The sequence below is a fragment of the Natrix helvetica genome (genome assembly GCF_964273705.1).
Source record: "Natrix helvetica genome assembly, chromosome: 6".
NCBI lineage: Eukaryota > Metazoa > Chordata > Lepidosauria > Squamata > Natricidae > Natrix > Natrix helvetica.
Window position 1 is genome coordinate 9,358,719 of NC_138553.1, and position 24,425 is coordinate 9,383,143.

At 43.3% G+C, this 24,425-nt stretch overlaps 1 protein-coding gene across 1 annotated transcript in view; it reads right to left on the minus strand.

Annotated features, from left to right (window-relative positions):
* Window positions 1–23,900, minus strand: part of SOX5 (SRY-box transcription factor 5) — a 973,495-nt gene extending 949,595 nt beyond the window's left edge. The window contains exon 1 of the mRNA XM_081957811.1: window positions 23,668–23,900. The gene's annotated coding sequence lies outside the window, so the exon portion shown is untranslated. The remainder of the gene's footprint in view (window positions 1–23,667) is intronic.
* Window positions 23,901–24,425: the final 525 nt, after the last annotated feature.

The window sequence follows — 24,425 nt, forward strand, 5'->3', positions numbered from 1 at the left end:
AATTTTGCTTCTTAGAAAACTGAATATTTGCATATTCTCCCAGATGACTTCAAGTCCTACAACAACATCTCAAAGCAGATTAGCAAAGCGGCAACCTGAATGGGTCAATCGTTGTTTGCTTTTCCAAAGGTGCCTGAAAACTAATTGTATCTCAGGAGGATTTATGAAATTTTTCAGTGACGGTGTCTCCCATATTTTTCCTCTTAAAGCTCGAATATTATTGTTCAATCAGTTTAATAAGGGAACAAATGTCCTTCTTAGTGCAGCAGGTATGTGTGCGATATTGGGAGAGGATCATATTAGGCTTGTCTACTAGGAAAGTGTTCAAAGTTGAGATGCCACATTAAAAAAGTGGACAATTTAGTACTGCAAACCTAGTTGAATATCCACAGATTTAAATCCAGACTTCCAACAGAGATGTCATTCTTGATGGACCTAAGAATCTTTCCGTTTCACTTTTCCAAAGTCCAGTATTTCAAGAAATCAATTCCTTAACATTTGGATCATTTCTGTTGCCAACTACTGATGATTTCATGAATGCATTTAAATCATTTTCAGATTTAAATGCATTCATGATATCAGAATTACAAATCTACAGAGCTGGAAGGGACCTTGGAGGTCTTCTCCTCCAATTCCCTGCTCAAGCAGGAGATCCTCTGCCATGCTGGACAAATGTCTGTCCAATCTCTTCTTAAAAACCTCCAGTGATGAAGCAACCACAAGTTCTGAAAGCAAACTGTTCTCCTGATGAATTGTTCTCACTCTCAGGAAATTTCTCTTTTATTCTAGGTGGGATTTCTCTTTGTTAAACTTCCAACCATTACTTCTTGTATTGCTACGGGGACGCTTTGGAGAATAGGTTGACCTCTATATTAGTATCAAAGTAGTCCCATGTGGTTGAATGTTAATAGTTGAGACTATCAAGCAATTCCAAGGTAAATAGATATAACCTTGAGATTCCAGAATTATCCCAGAAGCAGGCAGTTGTCTAACTACTTTGATACTTAAAATCTTTAGAGGTTCTCAGTTATGGTTGCCCCAAAGATGCTTTTTCAGGAGGCAACTGGACTTTCTTGTTTTTTTCTTTTGAAGACATTTTGCTTCTCATTCAGGAAGTTCTTCAGCTCTGATATCCCCCACTATCCTGTCAGAGCAAATGGATGAGAAGCAAAATGTCCTCAAAATAAAATAAAAAAATTAAAAAGTCCAGTTGCCTCCTGAAAAAGCACCTTTGGATGGCTGAGAACCTCTACAGACTTTTAGCTATACAATTTGGGATGAACACCCAAAATGGAATAGTGTGGGAGTAGGAATGGATTTCCAGAGGGAAAAAATTGCAGACTACAGGAACCATTTGCACCGCTCAGCTGATCCTGAGGATACTAATAAGTGCTTCAAGGACCCTCTAAGAGGATGCAGATGACCAGCTGTCTTAAAGGAATATAAATCCTTCCATTGCCCACTATTTTGTCAGAGCTGAAGAAGCTTCTTGAATAAGAAGCAAAATGTCTTCAAAAGAAAAAAAGAAGAAAGTCCAGTTGCCTCCTGAAAAAGCATCTTTGGGGCAACCATGACTGAGAACCTCTAAAGACTTTTAAGTATCAAAGTAGTTAGACAACTGCCTGCTTCTGGGATAATTCTGGAATCTCAAAGTTATCTATTTACCTTGGAATTGCTTGATAGTCTCAACTATTAACATTCAACCACTAATGGAGTATTTCAACATTTGACTACTAGCAAAGGTTGTCCTTGGTTAACCTGAACATCTAGAGATGATCCAACAGGTGCCAGCATCTACTGAAAACAGTGACTGGCACTATAAAATCCAGAGTAATTATTATGCTTTGGCTTAATTTTTGGTCTATGAAATAGAAGGACGTAGCTATTTTCTCCATTTTGCAGATAAATATGGAGAGTACATAAGGAGTACATAAACCTCCCTGCTTTTTTGGCTCCCATCCTTACTGGTTTAGTTACTGATGTCTGAAAACACACACGTGCACAAATATTCTTTTGACCACTGACTCACAAACCTCTCTTGGATGGGTAGTCCAGACAGAGTAATTAGCCAGCCTCCATCTGGGTGCACTAAACACCTGAGGTCTTTTTGTGAACAGCAATAAGCCAAGTTAGATAGGAAAAGACAGCTGTCATTTTTGGCTTCTACAGCTACAGAAGCTATAACATTTAACAACTTTCTTGCTGTTATTCTGGTGATAAATTTTTTGGGATTTATAAAATTCTCCAAAAGTCCAAGAGGTCTTTTTTTTTTCTTGGTTTTAAATATAGTTGGTCCCACCAATTTAATTTTTTTTAATGACAAAGGTTTTGTTCAATGAAAGATAGTACTGAATATCGGCCAGAATTCTACAGCAGAGTTTTTAAATGAGTGTTAATAGCTTGCTAAAATTCCCAATATTATTTTTTCCTTCATCTTTCTAGAAATTCTAGTTGCAAACCCCTCAAAAAAACAACCCAATGCAGCTAATGCCTGCTGAAGGTACACAAAGGCAGAAGCAGGGAGTCACAGCGAATGATTTGGGCAGCCATACAAATTTTCCTAGCCAATAAATATGTAATCTAAAGTAGATGGCACATTTACTATTTTGTGGAGCACAGCACCCAGGTTGCTATCATTTTTCCCTGTGGACGTCCCTTGCAGAAGTTGAAAACCTGCAAGGTTTTGAACAATAACATTCATTTCCTTCTTGAATCTGGCATGCGAATTGGCACTTCGTGGCGAACGTCTTAGAACGGTTTCACAGATGTCTGCAGAAAGTCATTTTCTACTCAACCACGAGATAGTGTTGGAAGAAATGTCCTTCTGGGTTCAGTTCCAAGTGGGAGGAAAAGACACTGGAAACATGGCGGCTGCTTGGAAAGATGGTTTTTAATGGTGGACAGGACCACATAGGTCCTGGGGGAAAAAGTGGAATCACATGCCTTGAAGATCTTGAAGATCTTGAAGAAGAAAAAGGGCAGAGATGCTGAGAGTCCTGGGGTTTTATCCCCCCTCTTGGGCCCCACCTTAAGAGTTTCCTGCTCCTGTACAGGAAATGTATCCCATTGGCTGTCACACTCCCAGGGGGCGGGAGTCTTAACTAACTCTGTAGGTCGTCTTGAGTCCCAGGCTTGGTTGAATCTTGCTGAGTGACGCAATCTCTCCAGGTGCCATGTGGTGAGTTGGGAAGAGGGCTAATCCTACCATGTCCTGAGGGTCATGTCTTAATCCCATCACCCTGGAGCTGAATGGGGTAGATCTTTATTATGTAGAATAGACTGTCTCAGGCCTTAATGGCCCATTGACAAAGGTGGGGAGGCTGAATTTCTGCCTCCCTTTTAGGCAGTGGTGGGTTGCAGGCGGTACGCCCCAGTACGGCCGTACCAGAGCCTGGATGGAGCACCGGATACCATTCCGGTACAGTGCTCTGGTGCCCCCCCCACCCCGCCTGAGCTCCTTACCGTTCTTTTAAGTCTTCAGGGCTTCCGCGCTCATGCATGGCGCATACAGTGCCTGCGCAATGCTCTGCTGAGCAGCTGGAGTGTCGCAGAGGCTCGCGGAATCGGTAAGACGCATGCACGCGTCCATGTGGACGACGCTGGGCCCATTCCAACTGTACCGGTTGGAACAGGATCCAGAACCCACCACTGCTTTTAGGGGAAATATTCTGTCCTTTTAATATTTCCTAAAGTATCTCATTTTCCTAGGACAGGGGTGGGTGCTAACCTCCTACAATAGTGAAAACTCAAATCTATATGTTTCCAAACTTTGGGTTGTATGTAATCAGATTATTTGTATCAAGCTGCAGCCTATCTTATTTAACACCTTAAATGCTGGGACCCCAAAGGTATCATTAGAAGCCCCCTGCTTTCATGACCAACACCACAATCCAAAGTGAAACTCCATGGTGAGCTTCTGCCATGATATCACAGCTTTGTTAGTATTAGTCTGACCTTTCTATGGCCTTCTTTGGTGGTTGCAGCTGCATGTTATGATCAGAAGCAGTGGTGCCACCTGGAAAACTCAACTGCAATATGAAAGGAGACTTTCTCGTTTCCACTTGTATGCTTTCTCAAGGAAATACATACACTATGGATGTGCCACTACGCCAGAGGTGGGTTTCTGCCAGTTTGCCCTGGATCGGCTGTCCTGGATTGAGCGAACTGGTAGTGGCGGCGGCAGGAGGCATCGCTTCTGCGCATGCACAGAAACTTCTGTACATGTGCAGAAGCATCGCGCAACGGCATGAGTGTGCAAACGAGCAAACCAATAGTAAAATCAAGTTTGAAACCCACCACTGCACTGTGCCTTCAAATATGGAATGGTAAAGCTGTCTATGAAATGAACTGATGTTTTCTCTGGGCCTGGATTTGGCAGAAATATAGAAACACACAAAAAGGGGCGTCTAAGACGTCCCAAAGGTGCTTTTTCAGAAGGCAAGTGGGCTTTTTTGTTTTTTTCTTTTGAAGACGTTTCGTTTCTCATCCAAGAAGCTTCTTCAACTCTGATTGGATGGTGGGGGAATGGAAGGATTTATGTTCCTTGCAGCCAACTGGTCAATTTGCATCCTTTTAGAGGGTCGTTGAAGCACTTGGAGGTTTTGTCTTATCTGTCAACGACTTCTTCAGCTTCAAGCACAATAAATACACGGGCAAACAATCGATACAAACTCAAGGTAAACCACCCCAAACTCGATTGCAGAAAATACGACTTCAGCAACAGAGTGGTCAACGCCTGGAATGCTCTAACTGACTCCGTTGTGACATCCTCAAACCCTCACAGCTTCAACCTTAAACTGTCCACCGTGGACCTCACCCCTTTCCTAAGAGGTCTGTAAGGGGCGTGCATAAGCGCACCAATGTGCCTACCGTCCCTGTCTTACTGTCCCCATTTATCTGTATTTAATTCCTTTGTTCCTGCTTATGTTCATACCTATACTTGTTATCTTGTACATGTTTGACAAACAAGCAAGCAAACAAATAAATCTAATTACACTCTTCTCATAGAGGCTTCGCCTATTGAGCGATCGCTGCGAGAGAAAAAGGACAGGAATATGTCAGGCTCGGCATGAATCTGTCTTTCCAAATTGGCTAGGGCTAATGGATAAAGAAAAAAAAAATACCCTTTTAACATTCCAAGAGAATCAATGAAGGATCGCACACAGCTCCTTATCAACAAAATCTTTCCTTCTAAGAGTTCACGCACACACACACACACACACACACACACACCGGACTGGGGGTAGTTGTAATGATGGTCATCGAATAATGTAAATATAGTGATGTAAAACTAAAATGAAATTTAAGTTTAACTCGAGCTCCTTCCTGAGATGTAGTCCATAGCAGCAACATCTGCAGGTGGCGACAAATGATTCAACCTTCCTCTTTCCCCTCTATTATTATTATTATTATTATTATTATTATTATTATTATTATTATTATTATTATTATTATTATTATTATTATTATTGCTGTTATTATTGTTATTATTGTTGCTGTTGTTGTTGTTGTTGTTACTATTATGTTACTCTTTGGTGAGATTCACAGCCTTTGGGGATGGTTGCTAGTTCAAGGACCTAGGAACTGTTAAGGTAACGTCGGAGGATATAAGCTGTTCCAAGTAGGGTGGTTTTTTGTAGATTGATGATGATGATGATGATGATTATTATTATTATTGATTTGCTGTTAAGGCCCTATTTTACTGCAACAGAGAGAGTCGGAAGTCAATGCTTCTTTTTCTGAACCCTACCTCACTTCTCGTCCCCCGCCCTTCCTCTCCATTATTTTTCTATTTTCTTACGTATTTTATATCTTATTTTATCTTATAACTCAATAAAAATGTTAACGAGAAAAAAATAACTATTAAGGTAGCATCTAAGAATAAGACAGTTATAAACAGGCTGATGATTTTTTTTTTTAATTAGGATGCTCAGGTCTGAATTAATATGAATCATCTGGAACATCACTTGGGCAACATTGGCATTGACAACATCAACATCAGTCAATGCCAAAAGGCAGTTTTACTTGCGACAGCTGACACCCTGGGCTGATACCTTCAACAACATCAAACAACAACGTCTGTCTATTACAGGTACTTGGGAAGGTCCTTGATAGATGGATAACAATACCGAATCCAGTACAAACATCTGGCTGAAAGTGCAACAAGGAATAAGAACATCTACCAACAACTTTGTTGTTGTTAGTTGTGAAGTTATGTCCGACCCATCGCGACTCCATGGACAATGTTCATGTCCTCTACCATCCTCTGGAGTCCATTTAAGCTCATACCTACTGCTTTGGTGACTCCATCCAGCCACCTCATTCTCTGTCGTCCCCTTCTTCTTTTCCCCTCAATCGTTCCCATATTAGGTTCTTCTCCAGGGAATCCATCCTTCTCATTAGGTGACCAAAGTACTTGAGTTTCATCTTCAGGATCTGGCCTTCTAAAGAGAGCAGTCAGGGTGGATCTCCTCTAGGACTTACCGGTTGGATCACCTTGCAGTCCAAGGGACTCACAGGCGTCTTCTCCAGCAGCAGAGTTCAAAGGCCTCCATTCTTTGGCGCTCAGCCTTTCTAATGGCAATAGGTAGATAAAAATGCCAAATCCAACACAAACATCTGGCTGGTTGTGCAAGGAGGAATAAGAATATCTACCAACAACTTACAGCCAAGGGTGAAATCCAGCAGGTTGTGACAGGTCCTGGAGAACCGGTAGTGGAAATTTTGAGTAGTTCGGAGAATCGGAAACTACCACCTCTGACTGGCCCTGCCTCCATCTATTCTCTACCTCCAGAGTCCCAGCTGATGGGGAGGGAAGGGCAATTTTACAGTAATCTTCCCCTGGAGTGGGGAGGAGATGAAGATTTTACAATATCCTTCCCCCTGCAACGCCCACCAAGTCGCATCACACCCACAGAACCGGTAGTAAAAAAAAATGAATTTTCCCACTGCTTACAACCGATCAATTTCAGCAGTGGGGATGTTTCCCAGACTTGCTAATCTTTTGAATAAGCAAATCGGTCTTGAAAAATAATGCTCCGTTCTTTCCTTTAGCCCTGCATCTCAAAGTAAGGCTGCCAAATGCCTTTCCATCAATAATTTAAAAGCAACTTAAGCAAAAGTAGGCCACAGGAAAGGTGTTAAGAGTCAGATTTGAATAAGTGCAAATATATACAGTCCTGGGTTTGGGATGGCAAAACACTCCCTCCCCTCCCCCCTTCAGACTCAGTTGATCATCTGCGATGCGTCTGAGACTGGTTCCATCCTCCTGTCTTCTTCTCACCTCTCCAAGAAACGACTTCCAACGCACACCATGGGTCTGCCTGCAGAAGGACAATGGGTGAGCCATGGGGCAAATGGCACAACCTGCAGATCTGGATCGGGTGTGATTGTGTCAGTATACATAATTGTGCCATTTGCAAGGACGCAATCATGACGCTCCTGTTGCCTTTGGACGTCATCATGGTTTTTTTAAGATGCTGAAGAGATGGATTTTCTTCTCTCCCTCCAGAGACGGGAAGAGTGGTTTTGCCTCAAGGTCAGCTTCCAAATTCAACTCCAAATGAGTTCCAAAAGTAAGAGTGCCTTGAAAAGGGAGGGGGAAGAAAAGGGAGAGGGGAGGGGAGAGGGAGGGGAACTGAGAGGAGATGGGAGGAAGAAGAAGATGAGACGGAAAAAGAAGGGGAGTAGGAAGAGGAGAGTGGATGCATGCTTTAGTATCAACTACAGAGAGTTTTTAGCTTGGAAGCCTACTCCAAGACCCTTTTTTGACTTCTCCGGAAAGAAAGAAGAAAGAAAGAAAGAAAGAAAGAAAGAAAGAAAGAAAGAAAGAAAGAAAGAAAGAAGGGAGGGAGGGAGGGAGGGAGGGAGGGAGGGAGGGAGGGAGGGAGGGAGGGAAGGAAAGAAAAAACAAAAAAGGAAGGAAGATATGTGGGTGGGTGGTGGAGGGTGGGAGGAAGGGAGGGGGAAGGAAGGAAGAAAGAAAGGAAAGAAAAGAGAGAAGTTGGAGGGAGGGAGGGAGGAAAGGAGGAAGGAAAGGAAGAAAAAAGAAAGAAAGAAAAGAAAGAAGATGGAGGGAAGGCGGGGGGAAGGAAGGAAGGAAGGAAGGAAGGAAGGAAGGAAGGAAGGAAGAAGGAAGGACAATTCCCCTTATTGCTAAACGAGGCAGTCACTAAATGAGGATTTCTTGAATATAAAGGAGCAGGAACAATCTGGAAGACTGCTTAGAACAATGATGGCTGTCTCAAGTTGAACGATTTTAAATTGGAGCTAGAGCTCTTAAGGGGACAATTTAGTTCTCTTTCTGCACTAAGCTGAGCTTTAGGCTGGATGATCTGTAAAATCCCTTCCAGAAAACACATATATTGCAGTTTTATGATGCCAATTCTGTGATACATTGATTCTTGAAAATAATCTAGATGCGGATAGGATTACCCTGATGATGTTACCTAGTTTGAGTAACAAGATGCCTGCAAGGAAACAACCAAGCTCAAAGAATACCAAGGACCCAGGGTCATTTCAACCCTCAGCTGGTGGAAAGAAGTTTCCTGAGGATGGATTCCAGCACAAATCTTGGTAGACTAAGCCTCTGACCCAGATTGGATCCTGCACAAACCTTTGCATTAAACTGGCTGCCTAACAGAATAATATGCAACAGTCATTAAAGGTAAAGGTTCCCCTTGCATATATGTGCTAGTCATCCCCGACTCTAGAGGGCAGTGCTCATCTCCGTTTCAAAGAGCCAGCGCTGTCTGAAGACGTCTCTGTGGTTATGTGGCCGGCATGACTAAACGCCGAAGGCACACGGAACACTGTTACCTTCCCACCAAAGGTGGTCCCTATTTTTCTACTTGCATTTTTAACGTGCTTTCAAACTGCTAGGTTGGCAGAAGCTGGGACAAGTAACGGGAGTTCACTCCATTACACAGCGCTAGGGATTTAAACCGCCAAACTGCCGACCTTCTCATCGACAAGCTCAGCATCTTAGCCCCTGAGCCACTGCATCCCCTAACCAAGTCACTAGTATAATTTTTTAAAAAGCCTTGATTTGGACTTCTTCCATTCAGTGTCTTCTATGCTCAATGGACTTCATTTCCCAGAATTCCCCGGAAAAAGAAGACCTCAGGAAGGGCAGTTCAGCTTCAGAAGCATTCAAGTCTGGGCAAACTTCAGATTTTCAATTTTCATCTCTATATACAGAATGTATGTATATCACAGAATGTATGTATGTATGCATGCACACACACACAAACACATATATGTATGTGTATATATATATATATATATATATATATATATATATATATATATATATATATATATATATATATATATATATATATATATATATATATATATATATATATATATATATATATATATATATATATATATATATATATATACATACATACACACACACAGTATATAAGTGTGTGGGTGTGGGTGTCTGTGTGTTTCTGTGTGTGTGTTCCAGCATCACTCTGGAACGCCTCGAGCAATTTCAACCAAGTTTAGTACACAGATGACTCTCTGGAAACAAATATTGTGGTGGTAAGACATCCCTAAAGCCCCTTGGGAGGGGTTGTTAAGATACAGCCTGTTGTGCCTTACTTTACTGCCATAAATTGGCTTCTACTGTGCAGCGCAGTGGAATTGCCATGATAATGGCTTCACAGTACTCCACAAGGGGGCTCCCTCTGGTAAGGGGGAAAATCCAACGTTAGAAATTACGTTTGGTCCAGACATTTTTCCTCTATAAATAAATACCTGGGCAATAACCGGGTTATTGACTAGTTAAAAATAACTAAATAGCATTGTGGAGAACATTTCTCCTACGTTTGTCCTTCTCATTCAGTTCTATGAATGAGATTTGGCTTTTAACATTTTTTTTTCAGAAGAGAGGAGAGTTTCAATGAAGGAGAGGTGGTCTTCTTGTACTTCTCCAAGGACAAGATAGTGGAGATATACCTGAGAACATTCTTTCCATGTACAATCTCACCCTGGATGTCTGCAGCCTCCACAGCTTCTTAAAAATCCATTACATCCATCCCCGTTAGATCTCAGGATTTCACCCACCAAATTTATTCAGGCGGGGAAATTAAGCAACCAGAGATGAGACTGAGCGATGGAAAGGAGGAACCAGAGGACACCGGATGCATCACCTCCAACCAGAAACGAAGCTCAAAGACACCATCAAGAGGAAATAAAAAGAAACTCTCAAACACCTTCAGATATTTTTTTTTCAAAGAAGGGAAAACTACTTTGAAGAGATTATAAGGAAGATATCAGTGACGGGGTGTCTAAGATGCTGAACTTGTTGATCAGAAAGGTCAGCAGTTCGGCAGTTCGAATCCCAAATGCCGCATAACGGAGTGAGCTCCCATTACTTGTCCCAGCTTCTGCCAACCTAGCAGTTTGAAAGCAAGTAAAAATGCAAGTAGAAAAAAGGGAACCACCTTTGGTGGGAAGGTAACAGCGTTCCATGCACTTTTGGCATTTAGTCATGCCGGCCACATGACCTGAAGACATTTTTGGACAGTGCTGGCTCTTCATCTTTGAAACGGAGATGAGCACCGCCTCCTAGAGTCAGGAATTATAGCACATATGTGCGAGGGGAACCTTTACCTTTACCTAAGGAAGATATCAGCACATTCAGTTTTGTACCCCAGGTAGTCCTCAACGTACGACCACAACTGAGCCCAAAATTTATATTGCTAAGTGAGAAATTTGTTGAGTGAGTTTTGCCCCATTTTACGACTTTTGTTACCTTAGGTGAATCGCCACAGTTGTTAAACGAGTAACATGTATAAATGAATCTAGTTTCCCCTTTGACTTTGCTTGTCAGAAGGTCGCAAAAGGGGATCACATGATCTCGGGACACTGCAGCGGTCATAAATGTGAGTCAACTGTCAAGCTGGCCTTACAGAGGGTCACAAAAATATATTGACTGCTTTCCATGTAAGGCATTTTGAAGAGTTCCAGAACGCTCAGGCTGATTCTGTGTATTTTTTTTTCAAGGAGCTCCCGTTGTAAGGAAGATAATTTTAGAAAACACATTGCCCAATCCAAGGACAGCTTGAGAAGAACAATATGCTTGTCAAACTCTAGAGGAATGCAGAGGTGGCCTTGAAAAAAATATGCAGCAATTATTAGTAAAACACGAGTTTAACCCAGGAAAACAGGAACGGGTGAGAAAGAAACACAAGGACATCCTGCCTTGACTTGTTTTGGTATAAGAGAGATGGAAGGAGGAATGCTGTCAGGTTTTCAAGATTCTGTTTTTATAGTCTATATCCATTACGTATAACAAAATAGCAGAGTTTTTTATAAGGACACAGGAAATGGATACGAATAAGTGGGGATAGTAGGACAGGAACAACAGGCACATTGGTGCACTTATGCACACTCCCCTTATGGACCTCTTAGGAATAGGGTGAGGTCGAGAGTAGAGAGTCTAAGGTTAAAATTTTGGGGGTTTGGGGAAGAAACCACAGAATCAGGTAACCCATTCCAGGCATTGACCACTCTGTTGCTGAGGTCGTATTTTCTGCAATCGAGTTTCGAGCGGTTTACTTTGAGTTTGTATCTATTGTGTGGTCTATGGTTGCAATTGAAGCTGAAGTAGTCATTGAAGGTAGGACATTGTAGCAGATAATTCTGTGTACTACGATCAAGTCAGACCAAAGGCGGCGTAGTTTTAAGTTGTCTAAGCCCAAAATTTAAAGCCTGGTGGCATAGGGTACTGTATTTTTCAGAGTATAAGATGCACCAAGATTTTGAAGAGGCAAATAAAAAAAAAAAAGTTTTTCCACTCTGCAGACCTCCCCAAAATGGCCCGTTTTTTTGCGAAAATGGGCCCGGGTTTTTTTTTCCCCCAAAAAAGGGCATGACTAGCCTTTAGGTGGTTTGTAGAGTGCTCCTGGGGGTGGGTATGGGGGTAAAAAAACAAGCAAAAAATAGGCCATTTTTCGCAAAAACTGGACCATTTTTTGTCAAAAACAAGGGCATGCATAGCCTTTAGGAGGCTTATAGAGTGCTCCTGAGAGCTGGGGGAGGGGGGGGCAAAATTGAGCAAAAAACGCCCAGTTTTTCACTCATTTCTGCCCTCCCCAGCCCCCAGGAGCACTCTGGAAGCCTCCTAAAGGCTATGCACAGCCATTTTTGCAAAGGAGGCGGGGTTTCAGGAGGCAAAAAATGCTGTATTCAGTGTATAAGACCACCCAGATTTTCAGCCTCTTTTTTTAAGGAAAAAGGTACGTCTTATACTCCGAAAAATATGGTATTCTGTTGCGAGCAGAGGAGTGGAGAACTCTTCTCGTGAAATATCTCTGGACTCACTCGATTGCATTAATGTCTGATATGCAATGTGGGTTCCAGACAGATGAGCTGTATTCGAGAATAGGTCTAGCAAAGGTTTTATATGCCCTCGTTTGCAATACAATATTACCGGAGAAGAAGCTTCACAAGATTACGTTAACCACTCTTAATGCTTTTTTGGCAATGTTGGAAGGGCAATGTTGGAAGGGAACTTGGAGGTCTTCTAGCCCAACCCCCCTGCTCAAGCAAGAAACCGTATCTCATTTCAGACAAACGATTGTCCAACCTCTTCTTAAAAACCTCCACAAGGTGTCAGAGCACCCACAACTTCTGGAAGCAAGTCATCTCTCCTTAGTTCTGGGTTGCTTCTCTCCTTGATTAGTTTCCAACCATTGCTTCTTGTCTTCAGGTGCTTTGGATAATAGGTAGACCCCCTCTTCTCCAGGTGCCGTCCACCAGACAGTGCCATGGGGCGGCGCCTAGGAGCAGAGCCTTCTCTGTGGCGGGGCCAGCCCTGTGGAATGACCTCCCCCCGGATATTAGGACCACTACTGACCTCCGCTCCTTCCGTATAAAGCTCAAGACCCACCTATTCCAAATAGCCGGCCTGGCTCAATCATAACTTCATAACGCTCCTGATGGGTTTTTTAATTCAGTAATTTTATTTAATGGGATTTTAAATTGTGTTTTTTAATTGTCTTTCACTTATGAGTCTACCTCCTCCATGCACATATATATGTCTTTGTTCTTTATGTATGTATGTTTGTCTTTATCTGTATTTTATCTGTTTTGATTGTACGCCGCCCCGAGTCCTTCGGGAGAGGGTTGCGGCTAATCAAATAAAATTATTATTATTATTATTATTCTTCATGGCAGCACCTTAGATATTGGCAACAGCACTAAGGAGTTCTTGTACTTCTTGTGGTATCTGTTTCTTGACCTGCCCTACTTTGAAGGTTGACATAAACTATAACACAAGTGTCTTAAGGCAAGTTCGGAGAAGACAGAAACCCTCTGACAGCGCAGAAGACATAATGCATGTAGAAAAAAACATTTATGATCAAGGAACTATTCTCCAAAGCACCTGAGGGTAGGACTAGAAGCAATGGATGGAAACTAATCAAGGAGAGAAGCAACTTAGAACTAAGGAGAAATTTCCTGACAGTCAGAACAATTAACTAGTGGAACAACTTCCCTCCAGAAGTTGTGAATGCTCCAACACTGGAAGTTTTTAAGAAGATGTTGGATAACCATTTGTCTGAAGGGTTGTAGGGTTTCCTGCCTAAGCAGGGGGTTGGACTAGAAGACCTCCAAGGTCCCTTCCAACTCTGTCATTCTATTCTAACTAAGCTATTGAAAAAGCTGTTATTCAGTTGTGGTTGAGTAACAATAGAAAAAAGACCAACCGTGGCACGGAGAAGGAACATGATCTAGCTGCAAACACACATTTTAGAAATACGGGGAGAGAATTGATCAACACTTCCTGTGCCAGCTACATCCCTTTCTGAGTAGCCAGAAAGCCTTCTAATTTCAGAATAAAGTCAAAATAGAGTCAATCCCACAACATTGCTCCAGGAGAACTTTGTCGGTTGACGGTTAGGATGCACCTTTCCCCATAAAGAAGAGGCTGGAAGTAATGATCGTTTGCCTAAGAAACCAAGCTAAAGAAAATGAACTTCACTCTTTGATATAAAAGCAGGTTGCTGCCAAACCCATTTTACAGAAGGAAATTTGAGAGATGCTGCAGCATTCAGTGAAATAATCTGACCCACGGCGCGTACAGCGCCTGTGTGACGCTTCGCTGAGCAGCTGAAGCATCACAGAGGCTCACAGAGGCGGTAAGATGCATGCGTGCACTGTGCGTATCCATGTGGACGACGCCAGGCCCGTTCCAACCGTACCGGGATCCGGAACCCAGAACCCACCACTACTATACAAGGATTATATCTCCATCAAGGGGCTGATTACTTCATTCATGTTGTACACAATATCGATAGAAGAGAATAGTTGTAGCTCAGGATTGAAACTTAGTGCTCTCTGAGCTTGGTTGTTTTCTTGCAGACGTCTCATTACCAAAGTAGGTAACATCATCCATGCTAGCATCATTGGCAATGAAATATCTGCAAGAAAACCACCAACTTCAGAGAGCACCAAAGACCCCACAACTGTACACAATGTCCTGTCTTACCAGTCACTGCTCCCCTTCCACGTCTCCTCTTCTCTCCACTTTTATGACAATTATTTTAGGCAACCACAACCTGGGTAGGCATTGCTCTCTACATGGTGCTTTAAAGCTGCAGGATTTACACACAGAATTTATTTATTTATTTTATATTTATTTATTTATATCTTAGATTTTTAAACCGCCCCCTCTCCCAAAAAGGGACTCGGGGCGGTGTACAGTCAGTGCATAAAATACAGACATAACAATAAAATACATTTAAAATACATTACAAGAATACAAGAATGCAGGTACACGAGGCAGAGGTGGGTTGCCAATTTTTTCACTACCGGTTCGGGCGCGCGGCTGCATGCGTGCACACTTCTGTGCATGCGCAGAAACATCTGGGCAGGTGGGTGGAGCCTCCCGCCGCCACTACTACCAGTTTGGCCGATCCAGGCCAAACCGGCAGCAACCCACCTCTGACATGAGGGCACATTACTGACCTGAGTAGGGAAGATTAAGTGGGAAAATCTTCTGTAGGGATTGTGAAATGAACTAGGAGGAAGTAAACTTCAGCTTGGCTGATAAGATCAGCTTGCAACTTTCAACAAAATGTGGCAACACACCAAGGGAAAGAACAGTATCCCTATTTCTGCATTCCCCAAGGAATCGGTGATTTTGAAAAAGTGAGTATGAATAAAATAACAAAGACCACATACTTAAACGGGAATAGGATGTGCTGTACCAATATTCATGGTACCACCATAAACTCATATTTATGATGGTTGCAATGTCCCAAAATAACGCAATCCCTGTTTTTTTGTGACCTTCTGACCAGCAAAGTCCATGACGGAAGCCAGATTCACTTAACAATTGTGTGGCCAACTTAACAACTGCAGTGATTCACTCAACAACTGTGCAAAGAAAGGTCATAAAATGAGGCAAAATTCACTAAACTGTCTTGTTTAGCAATGAAAATTTTCAGCTCCATTGTGGTCATAAATCGAGAACCCATGAAGGAGGCCGTATTTTTAGCAATGGCTAGGAATATTCCAACCAGCACTAAACATCTGGAGACCACAAAAGCAGAAATAAAATTATGATGCGTTCATGCCTTTCAGCCTTTGAGAAGCATTTTGGGGTAGAGTATTTAAACAAGCGATAAGGTGGCTCTGTGGCTAAGACGCTGAGCTTGTCAATCAGTGGTTCGAATCCCTAGCACCGTGCAACAGAGTGAGCTCCTGTTACTTGTCCCAGCTTCTGCCAACCTAGCAGTTCGAAAGCATGTAAAAATGCAAGTAGAAAAATAGGAACCACCTTTGGTGGGAAGGTAACAGCGTTCCATGCCTCTTTGGCATTTAGTCATGCCAGCCACATGACCACAGAGACGTCTTCGGACAGCGCTGGCTCTTTGGCTTTGAAACGGAGATGAGCACCGCCCCCTAGAGTCGGGAACGACTAGCACATATGTGCGAGGGGAACCTTTACCTTTACCTTTAGGCCCAAAGAAACCAAAGTTCCTCACCCCATCTCCTTTCAAAACATGATGTAACTGGGTTGACCTTGTACCAGGGAAAGTTTTGTTGTTCTTTGCAATTGATGGGAGAGAAGGGGCCCAATTGTTCTCCCTTTCTAGCCTGGCTTAACAAGGCCTTGAAAAGGCCATCCTTCCCCCTCAGTTTCTCCCTTTCACTCTCCACATGTCTGCTTTGCAAATATATTTATAGCTAGATCTTTTCCACACGCAAAAAAATCCAAGGAGGCTTATGTCAATAAAAACACAACCAGTTCACACAGCGAGCAAAAAGAGTCCACTGAAAACCAGCCACAGAACAACAGGCAAATAAGCCAGCCGTTAAGTTAAAGGTAAAGGTTCCCTTTGCACATATGTGCTAGTCGTTCCCGACTCTAGGGGGCGATGCTCATCTCCATTTCAAAGCCAAAGAGCCAGCGCTATCCAAATATGTCTCTGTGGTCATGTGGCTGGCATGACTTAAACGCTGAAGGTGCACAGAACGCTGTTCCCTTCCCACCAAAGGTAGTTCCTATTTTTCTACTTGCATTTTTACGTGCTTTCGAACTGCTAGGTTGGCAGAAGCTGGGACAAGGAATGGGAGCTCACTCCATTACGCGGCGCTAGGGATGCGAACCACTGAATTGCCGACCTTTCTGATCAGTGTCTTAGCCACTGAGCCACCGCGTATTTCCTTTTTAGTAACTCTTCTTGGATACATATGGCGAAAATACTCCAATGAAAGCAAAGCTATTCCAAACAGCGGAGGCCCCGGGAGCCATATGGGTATGGGATCTTTTTAAGATTCAAAATGGAAATATTTCATTTTCAAATGGAATCCAATTGGCTTTGTCCTGGTTCCTTTCGCTGAACTTCTTTCTCAAGCTTTATGCAGGAATATCTCAAATCGGGCCTTTGCATTTCAGATATTTTGAATTCCACTGTTTATTTCTTGACAGTCATATTTATATAGATACAGGTAGCCAAATGCATGCATTTAGTCCGTGAGCTTTTATGCTGCAAAAAGACTGCCTATTATTATAGAGGTTTTGATTCTTTCCTCCTGGCATAATTTCTTTTTTTGAACAATTGCCCGGACAATTTATAGTCCAATCTTTGTAAAGCACAGCTATTCTGAGAACAATAAAATAATATAGCCCGTATAGATCCAATATTTATGCCCGTTATAAAAATAAACCAACTAACTGCAACTGTGAAGCTTTCAGAATAAAACAAGTGGAATGGTCAAGAAAGATCAAGTTTGATGCAAAATGGCTTTTAATATAAATAAGAACAAATCACGGCATGATCCTTAATCGGTAAACTCACAATCCGCTCCACTTAAATAAATAAGCATACACAAAAATCAAAGGGGAATAATTCAGCAGCAATTATTGTAGCCCCAAATCCATTTTAAAAATGTATTTCTGCTAAATGGGCCAACAGAATAATTTTTGAAGCAATCTCAACTTCTTGATGTGGTGGTTTACAGTAAAGAAACAATCCTTTAAGCAAAATTTGGTAGCAATTCACAAAACACACAGATATAGTTACAGTAAGTAGCCACAGATTAGCAACCAAGATGTTTAGTTCCCATCTCCCAGACCCAACACATAGCAAATCAAGAGAGATTATGCTGTGTTACAGTCTGATAAAATCAAGGCAGAAGATTAAAGAAGGCTATCTTAGAAATTGAACGCACTCTGAGCCTTAAACAGATGTAAACTTTTAAAATGTAGCCCCACCAACTTAAAATTATGGGATCGTGCAACCAATTGTAGCCAGAATCCAAATGAACAACAAGCAATGCATTGAAGCAGGGGTGTCAAACTTGATTTAATTGAGGGCTGCATCAGGGTTGTGTTTGACCTCAGGGGGGGGTGGCATGGCCAGAGTGGATGTGGCCAGCTCGATGTCACTCATCGAGGATCCGTTTTCGGCTGCGGCAGCCCGGTCAGGCTTTATTTTCACTGGCAGAGGTCTGCAGGAGGCCGTCACGGCCAAAAACAGAACCTGGGTGGCTGTGCACGGCCCCCCCGAGCTCCGTTTTAGCTGGCAGAGGGTTGCAGGAGGCTGTCGTGGCCAAAAACATAACCTTGGTGGGTCATACGCAGCCCTCCTGAGCGCCATTTTCGCTGGCAGAGGCACTGCGAGCCATCCTTCACTGTTTCCAGGACAGGCCTGCAGGCCAGATCTAAGCCTGTTTTCAGATCCGGCCCGCGGGCCTTGAGTTTGACACCCCTGAATTAAAACCAATGACAAAAGCCACACTGGGGAATGTGGTGGACAGAATATGGCTCGACTCAGATTAATGAAGGGATTCAAAGAAGCAAGTGGTCATCATGGAGATCAAAAGACAAGGCACAATTCGGGGTCCTTGAAATTATTGACCCCTTGGGGCCTCAGATACTGAAGGCAGCCGACAGACCAACAAACATGATCCTGGAAACCATATTTAGAAAAATCCTTATTCTTCTCCTCAAACCACTGTCGGTGGGAAATGTGAACCCCTACCCAAAGAGGTGACATTACAAACACACTCTGTGGTTGCGCTCACACAATACACTTACCCAAGTTCAATTACTGTAAAGACCAACCAGCCATATTCACAGTGGGCCTAGTTTGGTTCAACTATGATTAGGTATTCTATATGTTGGTGTGGCTTAATGTATGGTGAAAATTCAACATTTAGGATTCATATATGATGAAAATACAAGGTGGCTCAGTGGCTAAGACGCTGAGCTTGTCAATCAGAAAGGTAGGCAGTTCGGCGGTTTGAATCCCTAGCGCCACGTAACCGAGTGAGCTTCAGTTACTTGTCCCAGCTTCTGCAAACCTAGCAGTTCGAAAGCACGTAAAAATGCAAATAGAAAAATAGAAACCACCTTTGGTGGGAAGGTAACAGCCTTCCGTGCACCTTCGGCATTTAGTCACGCCGGCCACATGACCACTGAGTCATCTTTGGACAGTGCTGGCTCTGGCTTTGAAACAGAGTTGAGCACTGCCCCCTAGAGTCAGGAATGACTAACACATATGTGCGAGAGGATCCTTTACCTATGATGAAAATGGCTAATTCAGCAATAAAATGATTGTTAGGGGAATCTAAGTGACATATCCCTGATGCCAGACTTAAAGTCCAAAGAAGGAGTCAGAAATTGAATCAAATATGGAAATGTTCATTTAGATCAGTGTTCCTTAAACTTTTTTCTCTCAATTCCTCCCTTCCCACTTTTAAATATTATGGAGGACTCCAAAAGAGCTTTTCTATTGGGGGGGGGAGATATTTACCATATTAAAATTAAAACTAATGCAACTACTGTTTCTGAGGATTGTTTGATCAGATTTTAATATATGGTTCTCCAACAGGCCAGTGATTTTGAGAGGACTCACTTAGACAGTCTGCGATTCTTTGCAAAAACGCAAAAACAAGCCAACATTCAAATCTGCAAAGAGATAATAAAAATAGGACGAGACACAACTCTCTTAAACCACGCTGGGGGCGTTTTAAAACCACACCACAAACCCAAGTGAGTGAACTTGAAAATACAGGCATCCCTTCTACTATAAAGGCTCAAATTGTCAACCATTATGTGGCCAACAACTGAATCAGCCTGCCTTTTGACCCACAATATAAATGAGGAATTGCTAATGTGCAACCCACAAGGGAGCTTGATGTTCCAATTTCATAAGATTACAATTATCCAAAACTGGCCAATTAATGCTGCCTTAAAAAAAAAAACAGGCCACTTCCTTGCAACGTTGCTGAACATTATCTTGTCCAAAATATTATTGGCATTTTCCTCCCCTTCCAATGCTAATTCAACAGTTGCAAACATATTTTGCATCGCTACTCGCACTTATTTTATTTTTATATTAATAAATCTTGCATCATTGTAGAAGATAACAAGAGTTTTCATAAATCTGAAATGTAAGAAACTTCAGTGCATCTTTTCTTCTTATTTTTTTAAATCCAGTAAAAATGCTAGTTAAGGATGATGATTTCACAGAATCCGAATTATAAAAAAGACCAGAGAAAAGGAGCTTTTAAAATATTTCTTGGGAGACTTTAGTCAGGTTTCAGAATACGTTTCAGTCAACTGGAGGAAGAACTATAAAATGTTTGTTCCACAGATGTGTCAAACACTCAGAAAAAATCCCCTGAAAGTTCTTAAGAAAAGCTAAATCAATTCAGAGGTCAGTTTATTCTAAAATTATGTCCAGAAATGTAAATATGCAATTAAGAATGTTCACAAGAATGGTATTTACACACCCTGATCTATCATTTGTCCCTCACTATTGAAATAATATTTTATTAAACGGTTCTAGTTCATAACTATTGATTGTATAGCCCTTTTTTTTTAAAAAAAAGGAATGTTTCATATCTTTGTATTTAATTTCTATTTAAAACGCTTCACATTTGGGACTCATTTTTGCTTCATTTCAGGGGGGGAGCCAGTTGTCAACTGATTAAGATCTTCCAAAACCAAAAGAGAGATTAAATTGCAATCTTTTCCTCGGGAACCAACTTTTTCTTTCTAAAAACTTCCTAACAGCTGTAGCACCCAGAAATTAGCTAAAAATGTATCACAGAGATAGCAACAAGGATGAAGAGGATAACAATATTCATTAATTAAATTTGTACGGGTTGCCCCATTCTCCACAACTTTTTTTAAAAAAATTTAAACATAATAATTCCATCTTCAATTAAACAGTGTGTTGTCCGGGTACAAATATCTTTGTAAAACGGTGATCAAGCTTTACAACAATATTCATTACATTAGCCTTAATTCTATAATATTAAAATGATAATATTAAACATAATAATCATAATATTTGCTTCTGTCTCTCTTAACATATATCTTCTTTGTTTCAGTCATCTTTTTCTTTTTGTTTCCCTGTTTCTGACTTCCGTTTTAGTTATCTAACCATTGATAAAATTAAGTCCTACAACAGATAAAATTCAGTTTGTTCTTTCTCCTTAATTGGTCTCCACAACTCTTCTGGCGGTCATATCGGAGATAGATAGATAGATAGATAGATAGATAGATAGATAGATAGATAGATAGATAGATAGATAGATAGATAGATAGACAGACAGACACAGACAGACAGACAGACATAGAAAGATAGATAGATGATAGACAGATAGACAGACAGACACAGAAAGACACAGACAGACATAGAAGGAAGATAGATAGATAGATAGATAGATAGATAGATAGATAGATAGATAGATAGATACAGACAGACAGACAGACAGACACATAGAAGATAGATAGATAGATAGATAGATAGATAGATAGATGATAGATAGATATAGACAGACAGACAGACAGACACATACATGATGATAGATAGATAGATAGATAGATAGATAGATAGATAGATATAGATGAGAGAGAGATGGATAGATATGGATATATAGATATGTATGTATATAAAATATACATACATATACAAATGTATGTGTGTGTGTATGTATCCAAAGAATGTATGTATGTATGTGTATGTGTGCGTGCGCACGCACGCACACACACACACATATACATATATACATATATAATAAAAAACTATACTGGGAGAGTCTAAGACTGGCGTTACTTATGAGCAGCCAAAGTTCCCTCTTCAAATTCCCACACTCCAGTCCCACAGACTGCAGCCGGTTCTGCCCTTGGCAGGAGCGCAGAGTTTGAGCAGAAATCCCAGAGGGAACATCTGTTGACGTTCTTCTCCTGCAAACAAGCCCGGCGGTTATATCAGGCTCCCATGTTCCCGACTGAGGAGAAAGTTCTGAAAAAGTTCTTAGGGCCAAGCCAACTTTGGCGCCGCCTCTCTCCGTCTCTCTCTCTCTCTCTCTGTGTCTCTCCGTTCGGCGGGCATCGGCGGGGAAAGTATCAGCGCTCCGCGTTCCCCAACTCTTCGGGTCCCGAGATTTGGAGGGAAAACTTCTTAAGTTATGGGGCAGCTTCCTTCTTCTTCTTCTTCTCCCCCCCCCTCCCTTTTGCAGAGAACAGCTGCAAAAGGGCTGCCTGAGAGAACGGCCAGCCAGCGCGTTTTTAAGGAGGAACGGGGGCATTACACGATTATTACTCCTTGGTTTTATTACTATTTATAACTAAGTTATTATTACCATCATCATGGGGAGCAAACTCGGAACGAAAAGTTATTCCTGGCTGGGGGGGGAGGGAGGGGGAAGCATGCAAACATTGCATTTTTGTCTGTCTGTCTGTCTCCACCCACTCACCTCCCCCCCCCCAATACACCCGTGGATCAGCAAAAAGACAACCCCACGCGATCGGCATCCAGATTTAGAACACCATTAAAAACAAAAACTTTGTTTTTTCTTCCCAAAAAAGAAAGAGGGGGATGGGGACTGCAAAGAGACGCGTCCACACGACACGCGCGCACCTTTCAATATCTGGGAGTGAGCTAAAATCGAGGCCGTGACAGTAATGTAACAGTGTAAGTCGAGAGGAAGGGGAGGCGGCAGACCCTCCGATCTCTCTCACCTTTGGAGATACCCCCATTCCGTCCCTGTCCCGTCCCGTCCCCCCCAAAACTGGGCGTTATAGGCCCGCGGGCAAAGCAATGTCCTGGGGCCCCTAGGACGACAACTCACAGGAATTTAAAAAAAATGTAAACTAAACCTATATTTACTTTATTGGCCCTTCCAACAAAATCGGTGTGGAAACGTTAAAAACGCGCAACTAATCAACGCGATAAACATCGGAGCAATCCACGAGGCTTGGAAAAAGACAATAATAACAATACTCAGTAAGCCTTACAGTTGCTGTCTTTACACGACGCAAGGTGCATTGAAGGGTTAACGCGCGCAGATTAGCAAAGCAACAGCGCTTAGGTTTATATACCGCTTTACAGTGCTTTTGTAGCCCTCTCCAAGCGGTTTACAGAGTCAGCATATGCCCCCTCCCAACAGTATGGGGACCCTAGGCTCGTGGGGCCCACGGGGCAAGCGCCCCCCAGGCCCCCGCGTTGAGGCAGCCCTGCCCCAAAGGCTCCCCCCCTTCCCACTTCCCCAGGAGGGAAAGAAAAACCGCGGGGTTGGCTAACAGGGGAGGAGGGGGCGCTTTCTTGGAACAAGGCCAACAAGTCGGAGGAAGCGAGACACCGGTTGCCATCAAGGAACGTCAGGATCGGTCCGGGGGAAGGGAGGGAGGGGGAGGGGGGGAGAGAGAGAGAGAGGCTTCCCCTGCCTTTTGCTCTCTCGGCCCAGACACGTGCGGCGAATCTGAGTCCGTAAGCGAGGCGGGGAGGCGGGACGAGCGGAGAGGCGAAGTTTTTGGAAGCGCCCTGCCCCGGTTCGCCTTTGCGATGCAAGGCGGACACACACACGCACGCACACACACGCCTCTTCCGGGGTTGGGGAGCCGAGGCTGCCTCTGCGCTTCACCTGGCCTCGACCCCCCCATACACACACACACGCACGCACAGCCCACCCGGGATCTCGGCCTTTCCCGTCGTTCCCGCCCCCCCCTCTCATCCCCCCGCTTTTCCCTCCGAGGAGCAGCGGAGGAAGCGCGGTCCGGCCAAGGGGCGAGCTCGCCGCGATCCCCACCCCACTCCCACCTCCCCGCCGCCGCCGCCGCCTTTAGCGAGGTGCGAAAGTTGTTCCCGCGGCCGCGAGCTCCGCTTTGAGCGAAAGCCACCTTACCCGCCTGACTTGGTTGTTCTCGGGGCCCGGGAGGTGTCGCGCCGCGGCTTCGCTGGGTCGCTCGGTCAGCCGGGAAAGGAGGCGCGAACGCCGGTAGCTCCGGGTTGGTTGGTTAGTTGGTTTCCCACGCTTGCTCTGGCTGGCTGGCTGTGTCGCCTGCGAAGGCTTGTTTGCTCGCTCGCTCGCTCACTGTCCGTGGCGCGATCGATTGGCTTCTCTCTCTCTTTCTCCTCCTCTCTCTCTTCTCACTCACACTCTCTCTCCCTTTCTCTTTCTTATTCTCACCCTCTCCCTCTTCTCCCCCTCTCTCTTTCTCTCTGTCCTCCTCTCCCCCTCTTCTCTCCCTCACTCTCTCTTCTCTCTTTCTCCTCTTTCTTCTCTTCCTCTTTTCTCACTCACACTCTCTCCCCCTTTCTCTTTCGTATTCTCATCCTCTCCCTCCCTCTTTTCTTCCTCTCTCTTTCTCTCTCTCCTCCCCCTCTTCTCTCCCTCCCTCTCCCCTCTTTCTTCTGTCTCTTCTCACACTCCCTCTCCCCTCTCTCCTTTCTCTCTCCCTCTTCTCTCCCTCTCGCTGTCTCTTCTCACTCTTTCTCCCTCTCCCTCACTCACACACACGCACACTCACTCACTCTCTTTCTCTCTCAAGGCCGCGGCGAAATCTCTTAGCCGGTGGCGAAGCGGCTGGAGGGACAAACAAGCTCGCCAGGCGAAGGGCCAAAACGCCCCCGGAGGTGGGGAGACCGGACAAGAGATTTCCC